Source organism: Centrocercus urophasianus, unplaced genomic scaffold, assembly GCF_019232065.1.
Source record: "Centrocercus urophasianus isolate 14NV4802_14NV808 unplaced genomic scaffold, USGS_Curo_1.0 seq_32, whole genome shotgun sequence".
Classification (NCBI taxonomy): Eukaryota; Metazoa; Chordata; class Aves; order Galliformes; family Phasianidae; genus Centrocercus; species Centrocercus urophasianus.
Genome location: NW_024884889.1, coordinates 8290438 through 8303152, shown reverse-complemented (window position 1 = coordinate 8303152; position 12715 = coordinate 8290438). Strand labels below are relative to the sequence as shown.

General features: G+C 39.0%; 1 long non-coding RNA gene across 10 annotated transcripts in view; it reads left to right on the top strand.

Moving 5' to 3' along the window:
* Window positions 1-12715, top strand: part of LOC122166128 — a 52095-nt gene that overhangs the window by 36294 nt on the left and 3086 nt on the right. For 4 of the 10 annotated variants that reach the window (XR_006170678.1, XR_006170674.1, XR_006170673.1 and 1 more), the window contains 2 exons: window positions 5894-5997; window positions 7526-12518. This is a non-coding gene — a long non-coding RNA (uncharacterized LOC122166128). The remainder of the gene's footprint in view (window positions 1-5893; window positions 5998-7525; window positions 12519-12715) is intronic. The other 6 variants (XR_006170677.1, XR_006170675.1, XR_006170676.1 and 3 more) reach the window with 6 other exon arrangements.

Sequence of the window (12715 nt, the reverse complement as noted above, 5' to 3'; positions counted from 1 at the left end):
GGCCAAGTGGATGACTGTGAGTAAATCAATGATTTCTGAAGTGGTACCTCGGGGTTTGCTGCCCCTCAGCAGGGCACTGCAGTCTGTGGCACCTCCTCACTGGGCATCTTAGCAGACAGCTGAACCTTGGTGTAATTGGAAGTGGCACTGCTGATGCTGGGGGATATTTTTAGCAGAAGACGTAGGAGGGAGCTTAACAGAAAATGAAGAATTGTTCAAAGTGTGAAGTACTGTCAATAAAGTCATGAAATGTAGGATCTAGGGAGTCAGAGGAGTGATGAGGTAAAGGACTAAAAGCAGGTAGCGAGAGTTAGATATGGTAGACATAAGGCACAGAAAAATAACTTAGAGTATTCAAGGTTTAGACAAAATAGATGAAAATGCAACAAAGGAGGAATTTAGCCAAAGGTTCCGAAGATAGAGTGAACCTACCACCAACAGATGTTACAGCAGAGCATCATTTTGAAGGAAAAACTGGTAGGGAAGCAGAGATTAACAGAGAAGGTTCTCGTTGTGAATCAGAAGCAAAGGAAACAGTTCAAGAGATGGATGTTTATTTTACAGGAAGGGGGCTTGCCTTGGTGAGAACAGGTGAGTGACAGAGGCAGAAGCATCACTGCAGGAGAGGACAGCAGAGTAGCTGTGTCTGAGGAGTAACAGGCGTTCTGTGAGAAGGAAAGGGGCAGGCTGGGGCGAGGGCGCTGCTGGCTGAGTGTTCTGTTTGACCCCATCCATGAGGCACAGAAGGCAGGGGTGGGAGGAAGGGACACGGGGAAGGGGAGGCAGCAGAGAACGGTTAGTGGTAAAAATGTGGAAGAGGGTTACATGAAGTAGCAAAATGGCTTTAGAAAGGAAGGGAAGAGAATGAGGAAAAGAGGAAATACTGATCTTGATGGTAGAATAGCATTCGTATAAATGACCTGGCCTGAGAACTGTAGGAGAGCTATGAGAACACTGCGCCCTACTGTATTGGAGTGAGAGGGAACTGAATAAAGGGAAACTCATGAAATAAATAAGCTTTTTTTTTTTTTAAAATTCAAAGCACTGAATTGTAATGGTGCAATTAAATGTTGCTCACTAGATATCTTGTACATGTCTCATGTCTTCCTTATCTATAAACCATTTTGTTAGCTATTAACTCGTGACACTGTTAGATACTGAGAAGTATTATGGAAAGGGAAAAGGAGACAACTTTTCTACCATGCTGGTGCCAATAGTCTGTTTAAGGCTTGCTTGCTGACATTATGAATTGCAAGCTGCCAAATAGCAGCTGTGCCTTGTCTTTTTGCTTCCTCCCTCCCCTCTCCCCTTCTTCTTAAGGTTGGCAACCACGCAGCTAACAGACACAGCAGAAGGATTTGATTACAGAGGTCACAATGATTTTTGCACCACCTTATTAGTTTTCATCTCTAAGAAGGTCCAGGGGGCACTGCAGAAATTCAGTGCCTTATAATGTACTACTGTGGACCCATTGCTAGTTGTTCTGTACCTAGGCATCTAATGGGCATTGAGAGAGTCAGTTAGGCTGTGATTTGTATTTTACTATTTGTGGGGAACAGAAAATTTAAATTCTAAGTACTTGTGTACTTATTACATTGCCATTACCTCATACCTCATCATGTGAAATGTAGTTGCTGAGGTACACATTTTTTAATGCTAAGATGTTCCATATTTTCAGTGGAACTAAGAGAAAAGGAAGAGAAAATTAAATAGTTATCTTCAAAGTGCACCTTGCACTGAGCCAATATGTGACCTGCAACCTAGCCTGGGTGAGCTGCTGAATACAAATAACATCGATTGCTTAGTATCTGTTTCTTAAATTAGAAAAAAAAATACATAAGGGAATATATGCAAATAAATGTGATACTAGTGTATGGTTTGTGGATGAATGGTGTAATATATGTGTAGTCATAGCAATAGTCTTATGACCTGAAATCGTAGTACTCATGCGTTGCCCCAGCTGAAAAGGGGTTTGAGCATGTAGCTAAATATGAGCATTAGAATATGCATTATGCAAAAATGTTTTCAGGTAAGTATTTGCAGCCCTCCATCTTTATTAGCAGAGGTGAGCTATGGAGTGCAGGCTGGCTACATTCAGAGACACAATGAAAGTGAATGCTGAGAGAGAAAAAAGCTTTATCTTTTATTTCCCAGCTATAATATATGTATAATAGCAATCAGTAAAGTAATAATATAATTGTTCGAAATACGATTATACCATTTCTCTGGAGTCTGTTAAGTTCATGTAGATGAGAGTTTCATTCCACAGATGCCTTTAAAGTGCCTGAATATTTTTGGCTGGGCTTTTTGGTATTCTGTTCACTGTCACGCCGAAGTAACATAATCATAATGCCTGCATAAATCAGCAGTCTTCATCACCTCAACAACACCATCAACACCTCAACAACAACCATCTCTATTCCATTGGAAAATGAAACCGGTGAAGGTGCTAAAGGACTTGAAAGAGGTGTAAGTGCTAAAGGATTATCAGCACATCTGACAGTGCCAGTAGCAGGAAGCTCATTCTAGGATTTCTTGGATCACATCACATGCTCACATAGACCTCTGATTGTCATTATAATGAATTACTATAATGGGGGCTCTGTGTCATTTTAGTTAAGACACAGTCACTTTGTTCATTGCAAGCTTCAGGTGCTTCAGTAATATGCAAGAAATTGATGCTATATATATATATAATTATATATATACTATAATATATATTAGTTATATATAATATGCATAGTTATATTTAATATTATATATATATATATATATATATATATACACACATATAAATTTTTTCTTCCAGATGTATGGAAAATGAAGGGGAAATAAGGTTTGAAAATTTAAAAAAATTGAAGGCCTATTGTGAAAGGGAAGATGTGCTTTTATGTGGCTGGTAGATGTCACTGAAATGAAGGTGAATCTCATTCAGCTGTAGACTGATAAGTTTCTATAATCTGTGTAGGTGACAAGGAAAATAGTTAATAATCTGTTAACAGTGAATATACTATGGAGAGATAAAGGTGCTTCCAGCTGCAAAAAATATAAAAGCAACAAGTTTAGGTTATTTCTACCAACCATGATGTTTGTAACTTGGAAAGAGCTTTTGTTGTTTTGAAGGAAGCTTGCACTAATTAAAAGAGCATTAATATGCACTGAAAGTGATGCTGTGTCCAGAAGCGAAAAATGGCAAGACATGCACAATTTAAAACGAGGCTCTTGAGTGACAGAAACTGCAAGCAGGTGGTTAGAAGTTCAGAGAGAAATGGAAAGGAGACGTTTCTCGTCCCATCTGATTTCAGTACCTTTACTTAGTCAGAAAAGGCTCAAAGACATTAAACATGATTTCTCGGAAGAGCAGGTGGAAGGAGCTTTACTGTTCTTGGCCAAACTTCATGTTAATTAAAGGAAAAAACTTTGGGGACTGAAAATCTATTAATGAATTAATGGAAAGGTTACCATGGGAAGAAAGACACCCATTCAAGAAGCGACTGCAAGCCTGACTGCTCAAATCACTGAACTATTTATTTTTGTCCTCTTTGCTTTTAATGATATATTCAAACATTCTATAGTGCTCTGGGACCTGTATAATTTTTGTGTGCTACCTCAGGGAAATGATTTATGGGAATATCTGAAATGAAAATTGCTGTGTAAATCAGTGACCTTCATCTCCTCTGCCTTTTTATATAAGGCAAGTTATCGCACAAATAGAATGTTCTTTGAAATCTGGCAAAACCAAGGATTAACTTGTAGATGAGTGGTTTGAAATGCAATCCAGAATTCTTCCTGTTCATCTCTTATAACAAGCTTTGATCGTGTGAGGCCTGCATGCACCCTGGCCCACGCTTCAGCTGGGATCTATGTCAATCTTTCCTTCCTTTTAGAAGCCATCTTTAGGCAGTGTGTTACCAGCCCTTTCTCACGACCAGTTTTTCCTATACTGCTAGGCTGAATCAGGTGCAAGCAACAGGAATTAAACTGTCTTGGAAGAACACAAGTATGGCTGATGTACAAATAAATAGCATAGGACAATTGTGGCCATGGCTTCACAGAATCACAGAATGGCCTGGGTTGGAAGGGACCTCAAGGGTCACGAATCTCTAACCCCCTGTCACAGGCAGGGCTACCAACCTCTATGTTTAATACTAGACAGGCTTCAATGAGTCAAGATGAGATCTTCTGGAAAAAGCTGTCATCAGTACCATTTGTTAGTGAAGTATGGGGAGGAATTTGCTGCACTTTCCTAAGCAACAACCTTTGTTCAGATAGAACTTGAAAGATAATGATTTTTGATTCAATATGAAGATAAAGAAGAAAAGTGTAGTTTTCAGATGCTCAAAATACCTCATTATGAATCTTTTGTTATAATTCATTTCTGTTACCAGAAGTTATTCTGTTTAGATGTCGGGCACTGTGAATTAGGCAGGCATCAGAGATCGGAAGTGGAAGATAGTCACTAAATCATATGTATGGGCTTTGTCAGTTGCATAAACAGCCTGGAGAAGAGGAGGCTCAGGGGAGACCTCATTGCTCTCTATAACTTCCTGAAGGGAGGTTGTAGTGAGCTGGGGGTTGGCCTCTGCTCTCGTGTCATTAGTGATAGGAGCAGGGGGAATGGTTTCAAGCTACGTCAGGGGAGATTCAGGCTGGACATGAGGAAGTATTACTTTTCAGAAAGGGTGGTCAGGCACTGGAATGGATGCCCAGGGAGGTGGTTGAGTCACCGAGCCTGGGGGTGTTCAAGGAAAGGCTGGATGTTGTGTTGAGGGACATGGTTTAGTGGGAGCTATTGGGAACAGGTGAACGGTTGGACTGGGTGATCTTTTAGGTCTTTTCCAACCTTGGTGATTCTATGATTCTATAAGGTAGCAATTGTACAGGCAATATAACAGGAGTTGCTCCAATAAGTTGTATTGCAAGGAATGATGGTGCCACACTGGAAGAAATAAAGATCAGGAAACAGTTTCCTTTTCCTGTCCAAGAACTGCCAATGTGATTTTTCTTCCCCAGTGGGTTTGCCTACACATCAATGTACACAAAAAAAAACCCCTCGGTTTAAAAATGAATTATGCAAATTAATGCTCTGATCTTGCATTCGTGTCTTTCATGGGTTTAGCATTTCACGTCCTGCTTCATGCTTTCTCTGTGGTCTGAGATAATTTTGTTTCTTACATATCAAGCATATCTTACTGTTATTTAACACACACTTTTAACTAAGCACAAGAATGCTTTATTTATTTTAGATCTCTGTAATACTAAAAGTATGTAAATAAATCTTAGTGCAGGTTTCCTCTTTCTAGACATTGACCTTGCTGCCCAGACTAAAGAAGTGCTTGGTTAGCTTAATGACAGACTATTACTCAAATCTATAACAAAAAGAAGAAACACGAGCTTTAATCTGACTTTACAGCAGCTATATAAAAAGTGTAGATGTGGAGAAAGAATAGGATTGTCTGTGAAACTCAAGTAAATCTTAAAACAAGGGCATTTTCACATTAATTCAGAAGTTAAATTACATGAATAGTTTCATCTGAACACTTTAATCACTAAGAGGGGGATGTTTATATTAGTTATCACGTGAAATTGAATTTGCTAACATTTTTAAAGTGATTGGTAGGTAACATCAGATGCTGAATTTTTATACCCCTACAGTTTGTATTTTATTTGAGGCTCTGTAAAATTTTTCATAAACAATATTTTCAGTGTTACTGTTGTAATAACATGCTCAGACGTGTGGTATTCCGTATTTATAAAACAACTAAATATTCTGTCATTCGCTATTAAAAATAGAGGGCAAGTTCATGGAGAATTTTTAAAAGCAGTCAAATGCTAAAATCCCAGAAGAGTCCGTGTGTATGTTGTTGGTTTTTTTAACTATCACTTTCTGCAGGATGAAGAGAGAAATCATGTAGACCAGCTGCAGCTGCTACCACTGGCGTCTCCAGCTGGTTAACGCATAAGGATTTTAATCATGGGCCTCGGGACAGAATCACAGTGAGTTGATTTTTGTTCAGGCAGAAATTCCATAGTTTGTGCAGAGGCAAGAATAGGCTGTACTAATGAAGAAGATTCTGTGGAAAACAGGGATGTCTGTAGCAGTAAAGGAAAAAGATACCACCAAAATCTATTTATTGAGATGGTAATAGAGTTATAGACATAATCTTATAGAAATTCATGAAATTCCTTGTTGGAATATTCTAAAATTATAATTCCAGAGAGACAGCAAAACCAAATCAAACTTTTTTTTTTCCAAATTTCTGCCAGAACCAGAGCAAATTGAGCTGTTAAAGTCTGAGTCCATGAAAGTGACAAATAAATCCATGATTGCCTCTCTCGGTGCTGACTGGCCAGGATACCTAAGGAGAGACAACATAATGATTTTTCTTGATAACTTTTCTTCAGTTTTCTAATCAATCGACTGAGGAAAGTGTCTACCTAGGGGAGTGCTGGGCTTTAGAAAGAAGAGTTTAAACAAAAAAAAATCTATTTTGCTGTTGTACAGTATTGTATTATCGCCCATCTATGTTCTAGCTAGAACTTCACACTGCCAAATCTGATTGCAGGATCAAAGTCAGAATTGTTTAACTCTCTTTGCAGTAAAGGCAAATTGCACAAGATGTAATCATTCTTCTATCCTTTAGATTTAAAATCTCCAGAATCTCCAGAGAACTCGCTGCAGCTTTTGAAGCTAAACATTTTCTTATTTAAGTCACAGTGTCCCTTGGCCTTTATCACCTGCAGAACCCAATATTGTTTTAAGAGAACCTAATAATGTTGCCACAGCATGTTCTCCTGGGAAGCAGTTGGCACTAATGTGAGAATGACACTTACCACCCTCCTGCTTTTTTTCCAACCACTAATTTACACTGGGGGAAGCAATGACAAGCTGAACAGCAAACGAGAATAAAGCATCTGCACCTGGTGGAAGCGGTGTTTGCAACACAAAAATGATTGCTTACCATTCCATCTAGAGCTGCGGACTTCAGAGTAACCAAGTGTGTTTTTCACTAACTCTTTAATGGCTCCCTCCTCTCTGAGTCTAATTGAGAGTCAAAGTAATGTTTTAAATACAAACACTTCTGAGAAACAGCATTAAATAATAAGCACACACGTCTTTTATCAAAGTTTATAGAATTAAATGAAGTATATAAGCCTGAATATTTTTCATTGTGCTGTTTTTTTTTTTTTACTTTATTGACTGAAGGTTACCTCACTGAGGGATGAAAGCACAAAAGCAGATAAAATTGTATACCCAACAGCCAATTATTCTTAAAGAGAAAATATGAAAGAAAGCACTGTTCCTCTTACATTCTGTTATTACTTGTATTTAAATGACTGTGCCTAACCAAATATTTTAATACTCAAATTTGAATGTTATGCTACTGTTTGTACTGTTCAAACTTTAAAGATAACTTAATTCATTATTTTTTTTTAAGCAATATTCTTAATTTAAAAGTAGTTTTGGGCAAGAGCTGGTATCGTTTCCAACAGAAGGAGACTGTAATGTATCCTATTTCCTCAGGACAATTTTTTTCCAGGAAAATACATCTGACATGTGAGAATGGATGCCATAGGTGGAGAGAATGAAAAAGGAAGAAATATCATCATAGGAATGCCAAGGTGGTTGTTTTCATCAAGGAGATTAACTTGAGCCATGGTGAAAGCAGTCTGGAAGACATTAATGTGCCATGTTACCAACAGTATTTGGTGAGTGTGAGTAAAAATGTAAACATAGTTAAACTTTACTTTACACTGTTCAGCACTTTCTGGTACTTTGTAATGGCTGTCTAAGGCTTCTGGGAGGCACATATAGAAGGTAAACTTTAAGTAAGCTCTTACAGTTCCCTATAGACAGCTGAGGAGTCCAAGAATCTTTGAATAATGCTTGTAAATGCCGCATGAGATTTCCTTTACAAACATCTATATTAGGTCTAAATTAGATGTGAATCACCTTTCTTGGTTGCATTAATTTGCATTATTTTTTGACAGCAGGAGCTACTGATTAGTCAGCACAAAAAAATCGTCTTCTGTTTGTTACCCTTCTTGGGTATAGGGATGTTAGGGTATGATAGAACCCCAGGGAGCAGCAGCGCAGTGCTGTGTCAGGGGAGGGTCAGGAGGAGCTTGAGAAAAAGGTTCTTAGGCAGAGGGCTGTGGGCATAGATCAGGCTCCCCAGGGCAGTGGGCATGACCCCAGGCAGCTGGAGCTCAAGCAGCATTAGGACAATGCTCTCCAGCCATATGGAATATTTGCTGCACTCTCATGAAAGTCACTGAACAGTGTATGACAGCAGTCTGAGGAAAACTAGCTTCTAAGTACTGGCAAATGTCTTCAGCGTGGCATGCTGCATCTTTCACAGTGTCCATCTCCTCATAGTACGTGAGGCTGGGGAACCTGTGTCTGATATGATAACATAGGCTTTAATGTCTCAAGGTGGCACAGGAAACAAGAGATGCAGCTGTCAGTGCCACACAGGGAGATTTTGAATGATCAGCTTCTATGCCACACTTGGTTTTGCTGATTTTGAGCATTGTACTAATATCCTCCAGAGCTTTAAGGTGTCTGCTGGGTGTCTTTGTTATGCTCCTACAGAGGGGAAACTGCTAATCTGAGCAGGACATTTATAGCTGGTAAATTTTATAGGCTGCATTGAAGAGCAGCTTATATCTTTGCAGACTAAAATCCCAATTTAAATCTAACTCTCTGGTTGTTAGCTTAGAAGCATGGAGTCACATTTAATTGGTTTGCATTGATTGTTTGAAAGTGCTTATTCGTTTAATACAGTGTTTTGACAAAGCAGTAGACTTCTGCTTCCTTTCAATAAATGGAAAGGAAGGTAATTACTGGCAGAATGCTAGCCAACTTTTTCACTTCTCTATATATGGATGTACAAAAAAGTGCGTTTGTATACTCTAGTTTTTAAGCTATGAACAAACTGCAACCTAAAAAATGAACACACAACAGAAAAGTGTAACTTGTTTCTTCCTTATGAGGTGCTTCATGTTTCTGCATCCCAAGGAAATACCACTGGTTCTGAACTGAATTAACAGCAGAACCTAGAGAATGAAGGAATGGAAGCCCTCAGTATCTCCTAGGTTCATTAAGCATTTATAAAATATTTGCAGAAATATGGATAAATAAAATAGCTCTTCTATCTGTATAGAACATTTTTCAAACCAGTGTCCCATTATTAGTGCAGTGTTCAACTAAAAACTGCCTTGTCAATTTAATCAGCAACTAAATACTCTGCAAATGGCATCTCCCAAAATGGGGAGGAAATACATAACAATTTTTTTTTAATTCATGTAACCACTGAAATAATACCACTCAATTGCTTGGACTTCCTTCAGTCTTGAGAACCATTTCAGACGAGGGAAAGAGAAAAATGAACTGATCTGAGCATTGCCACTCATTCATCCTTGGATCAACTGCTACACTCCTGAGCTCTGCTGTTAGAAAACAGAACAGGTCTGCTGACTGTTTCCAGGGAAAGTAACCACTCCTTTGAAGTCCCAAGCTCTTACTTAGCAAGCACTTCTTCATACAGTATCTTCACTGTAATGTATCCCAAGTTTTATACTTAAGACTTATGCAAGGGAAAATAGACTTCCTGTTGCTTCAATGGTTAGTTAATAGGAATTTTCAGAGTTCCTAACCTGGTAAGTTCTGCTTCTGTGCAAACTTTCAATAGTAGTACTCACTTGATTAATGTTGTTTGTTCTATTTTTACACCAGCTTTGCCTGCTGGCTCCAGATAAATTACACACTGACACCTTAAGATGTGTACCTATCTTTCTCTATTTCTTCTTCACACTTTTAATTGACGTCTCTATTGAACTATTGATAACAATATCCACTGAGCTGTGGACTGTACTGAATTTTTTCTCATTACGTTGTGAAACTTGCAGTTGTACACGTGTCACATACTGGGTTGGACCTTTGAAAAAGTAAAGGACATTTCTTGCTAAAAAATATGGAGTTCTTAGAGGTATTATTGTTGTGGCTTTGCTCTTTGAAATAAAGGAACAGTATTTTTCTGTATTCTCACTGGCATCTGCATAGTATCTGTGGATGAATGATTCTGCATTATAGTATCTGCCATGCCACAGTGACGTAGAGCACTTGGCAAATGTTATGTGACATTTTAAGCTTTTAAAAGTGTGTAATAATCTAAACAAGATGCCCAAATCTTGGCTAAAATATAGTCGAAGTAATTGGGTAATGATTAATAATATGCAATCTCTGTTCTGATATGTGATCTAGAGTTCTGCCACTGACCCAAATGAGAAAGCGGATTTAAGCCGTTAATTAGTCATGTGGGGAAGTGAGAAGAAATTAACAGATTTTACATTCACATGCACTAGCAGGAGGGAGGAAGAAATATCACACAGTCAATGTGACAGAAGCTTCCCCCAAAAGGGGCACGAATTTTGAGTATATTGACTAAGGAACAACTTATGTGGTACTTCCTATGGTAATGTATTCTGCTGATTAATTGTCCTCGCTGTTAGAAAGCCACGCATTATTTCTACTTTGCATTTGTCTGTCTTTCAGCTCTTCACTGCTGCTTTGCATCATGTCTTTCTCTGTTATATTAAACAGCCCATTTGTATCAAGCTAAAGCAACCACATGAAAGTGTTTATAAACCATAATCAAGTTACCTTTTGATCTCTGTTTTGATAGAGTATGACTCACTAAAGATCTTCAATTATTTTTAGTATTTTTGCAGCATATTTTCCTAGTTTTTAACTCCCCTTTCCACAGATATTAATTTAAACGAAGGAATAGTAAAATAGGTCACGTATTCATGAACTCGCCTGTCTCCAAAGATAACCATTAACCTCTCTAATCAGCTTGGCTAGAAGTTCAAGGCAATTTAGAACAAAGATTGTTGGACAGGACTGTAGGAATGTATCTGACTTACTTATATATTATTTACATATTCTTCAAACTGTAATTTAATGTCTTGGCCATAGATCTTGCCCTTTTTGTTTGTCAGGCACTTGATTTCCTTGCACTTTTGAGGGAAAAAGTCATTAAATACTTCAAAATACTTCAAATGCAATTGTGCAAAGAGCCTTGACGTTACATGTACCACGAAGCGCGGCCCCAAACCTGTCCTTTATTTTCAGTTATGTGCCCAATAATTTCTTGTTCCTCTTGATGCCCCTTGCTAGTTGCACCTCACTTAATCCCCTTGGCTATGCAGATTTGGGGCCTCATGCCTGATCTATACTTTTGAAATCATCTTCAGCAATCTGATTTTCGTTTCCTTTTCTAGTACAGTCCAATTTTATATGAGAGAGTAACAAAATTAATTTGTTATTCCTCTGCCTTTCTTCCCCCCCCACAGTTGCATAGCTTACACTTTAACTCTAAATACTTCATCTCTGAAGAGTTGCCAGTTCAGCTTTTCTTTTTTTTTTTATTTCAAATCATTATCCCAGGAGAGTCCACCTACAAAACCTCTGATTTATGAAGTCTGCTTTTTTGAAGCTTGCTATTTTTATTCTGTACTGCACCAGCTTTCCAAGCCCTAGCTTCCTTGCAGCTGTATTTTCTCCAAACATGTCAAAAGTTTCAGAGATTTGTTATTGTTAAATTACTTACAGATGCTGTAAAGGAGCAATCGCAGTCGTACATGTGATCAACACGCAGGGAACAACGTCTGCCTAAAGGTGGTAGCTTCTTTGTCAAAGTATTTTGTGTTATCTGTTATTTCATTCCATGAGGAAATGAACTGAAGAAACCTGACCTCAAATGCAAAACTGCATGTCGCTGCAGCATAGTTGTGACATGAAAAATACGTGTGCTGTCCCATGGCTAAAACCATATGAACGGAGCTAAATGGGAATCTTATGCCAAAAGAAACACAAAATTCACTTAAAGTAAAACAAACAAAAAAAAATCATTTAAAAAAAACTAACAAGTAGTGCGTCCCATCTAATGACTTTTTTGGGGATAGGGAGCAATGGAGATGAGGAAAGAGGGCTGGAGAAGAGTGATGAAGGGAGAAAGGGATTGAAAAATGGTTGAAGTAGTGAGTGAGGGAAGGAGGAAGAAATAAGTGAATGGATGAAGAGATGGAGAAGTGGGTGAAGAGGAGGAGTGGAGGAGAAATGGAGGATGGTTGGAGGGCTGTGGAACCCTTCCAGCAGGACTACTAATCTAACTACTGCTCCTTCTCATTCCCCAGCACGGTCCTGCTCATCCAAACACCCACAGAGGCTGTGTGCCACCATCCCAAACCCTGTCCCTGACCCCAATATCATCCCCAAACAATTCCTCACCAATGCCACCTGCTAAGCCCTGGGTGTGGGCCATGGCTGCACCTTTGACCACCTCCAGCATGATTTCTCAGGCTTCTGCCTCTACATTTTGACAGAACACTGCTTCAGAAATAAGAGCCCCAGATTCTTCTGTGTCCTCATCCAGGGCAGCCCTGGCAGTGTCATTGGTGCCAAAGTCCATGTCTTCCACACGGTGAAGGAGCTGGAGCCTGGGCGGGTGCTGGTGAGTAGCCCTTGGGATGAATAAGGGAAGAGGGGCAGTGCTGAGTAAAGATATCAAATGGTCTTCAGAAGGGTGGTAGGTGGAACATGGAGCCCATTGAGTGCCCCAAGAACTCAGGAACACAGGGAGAGAACCCAACATTCCAAGGGGGACACAGAATTCTGCGTGGGATCCTGGCTCCCAAAAAGGGACTGAGG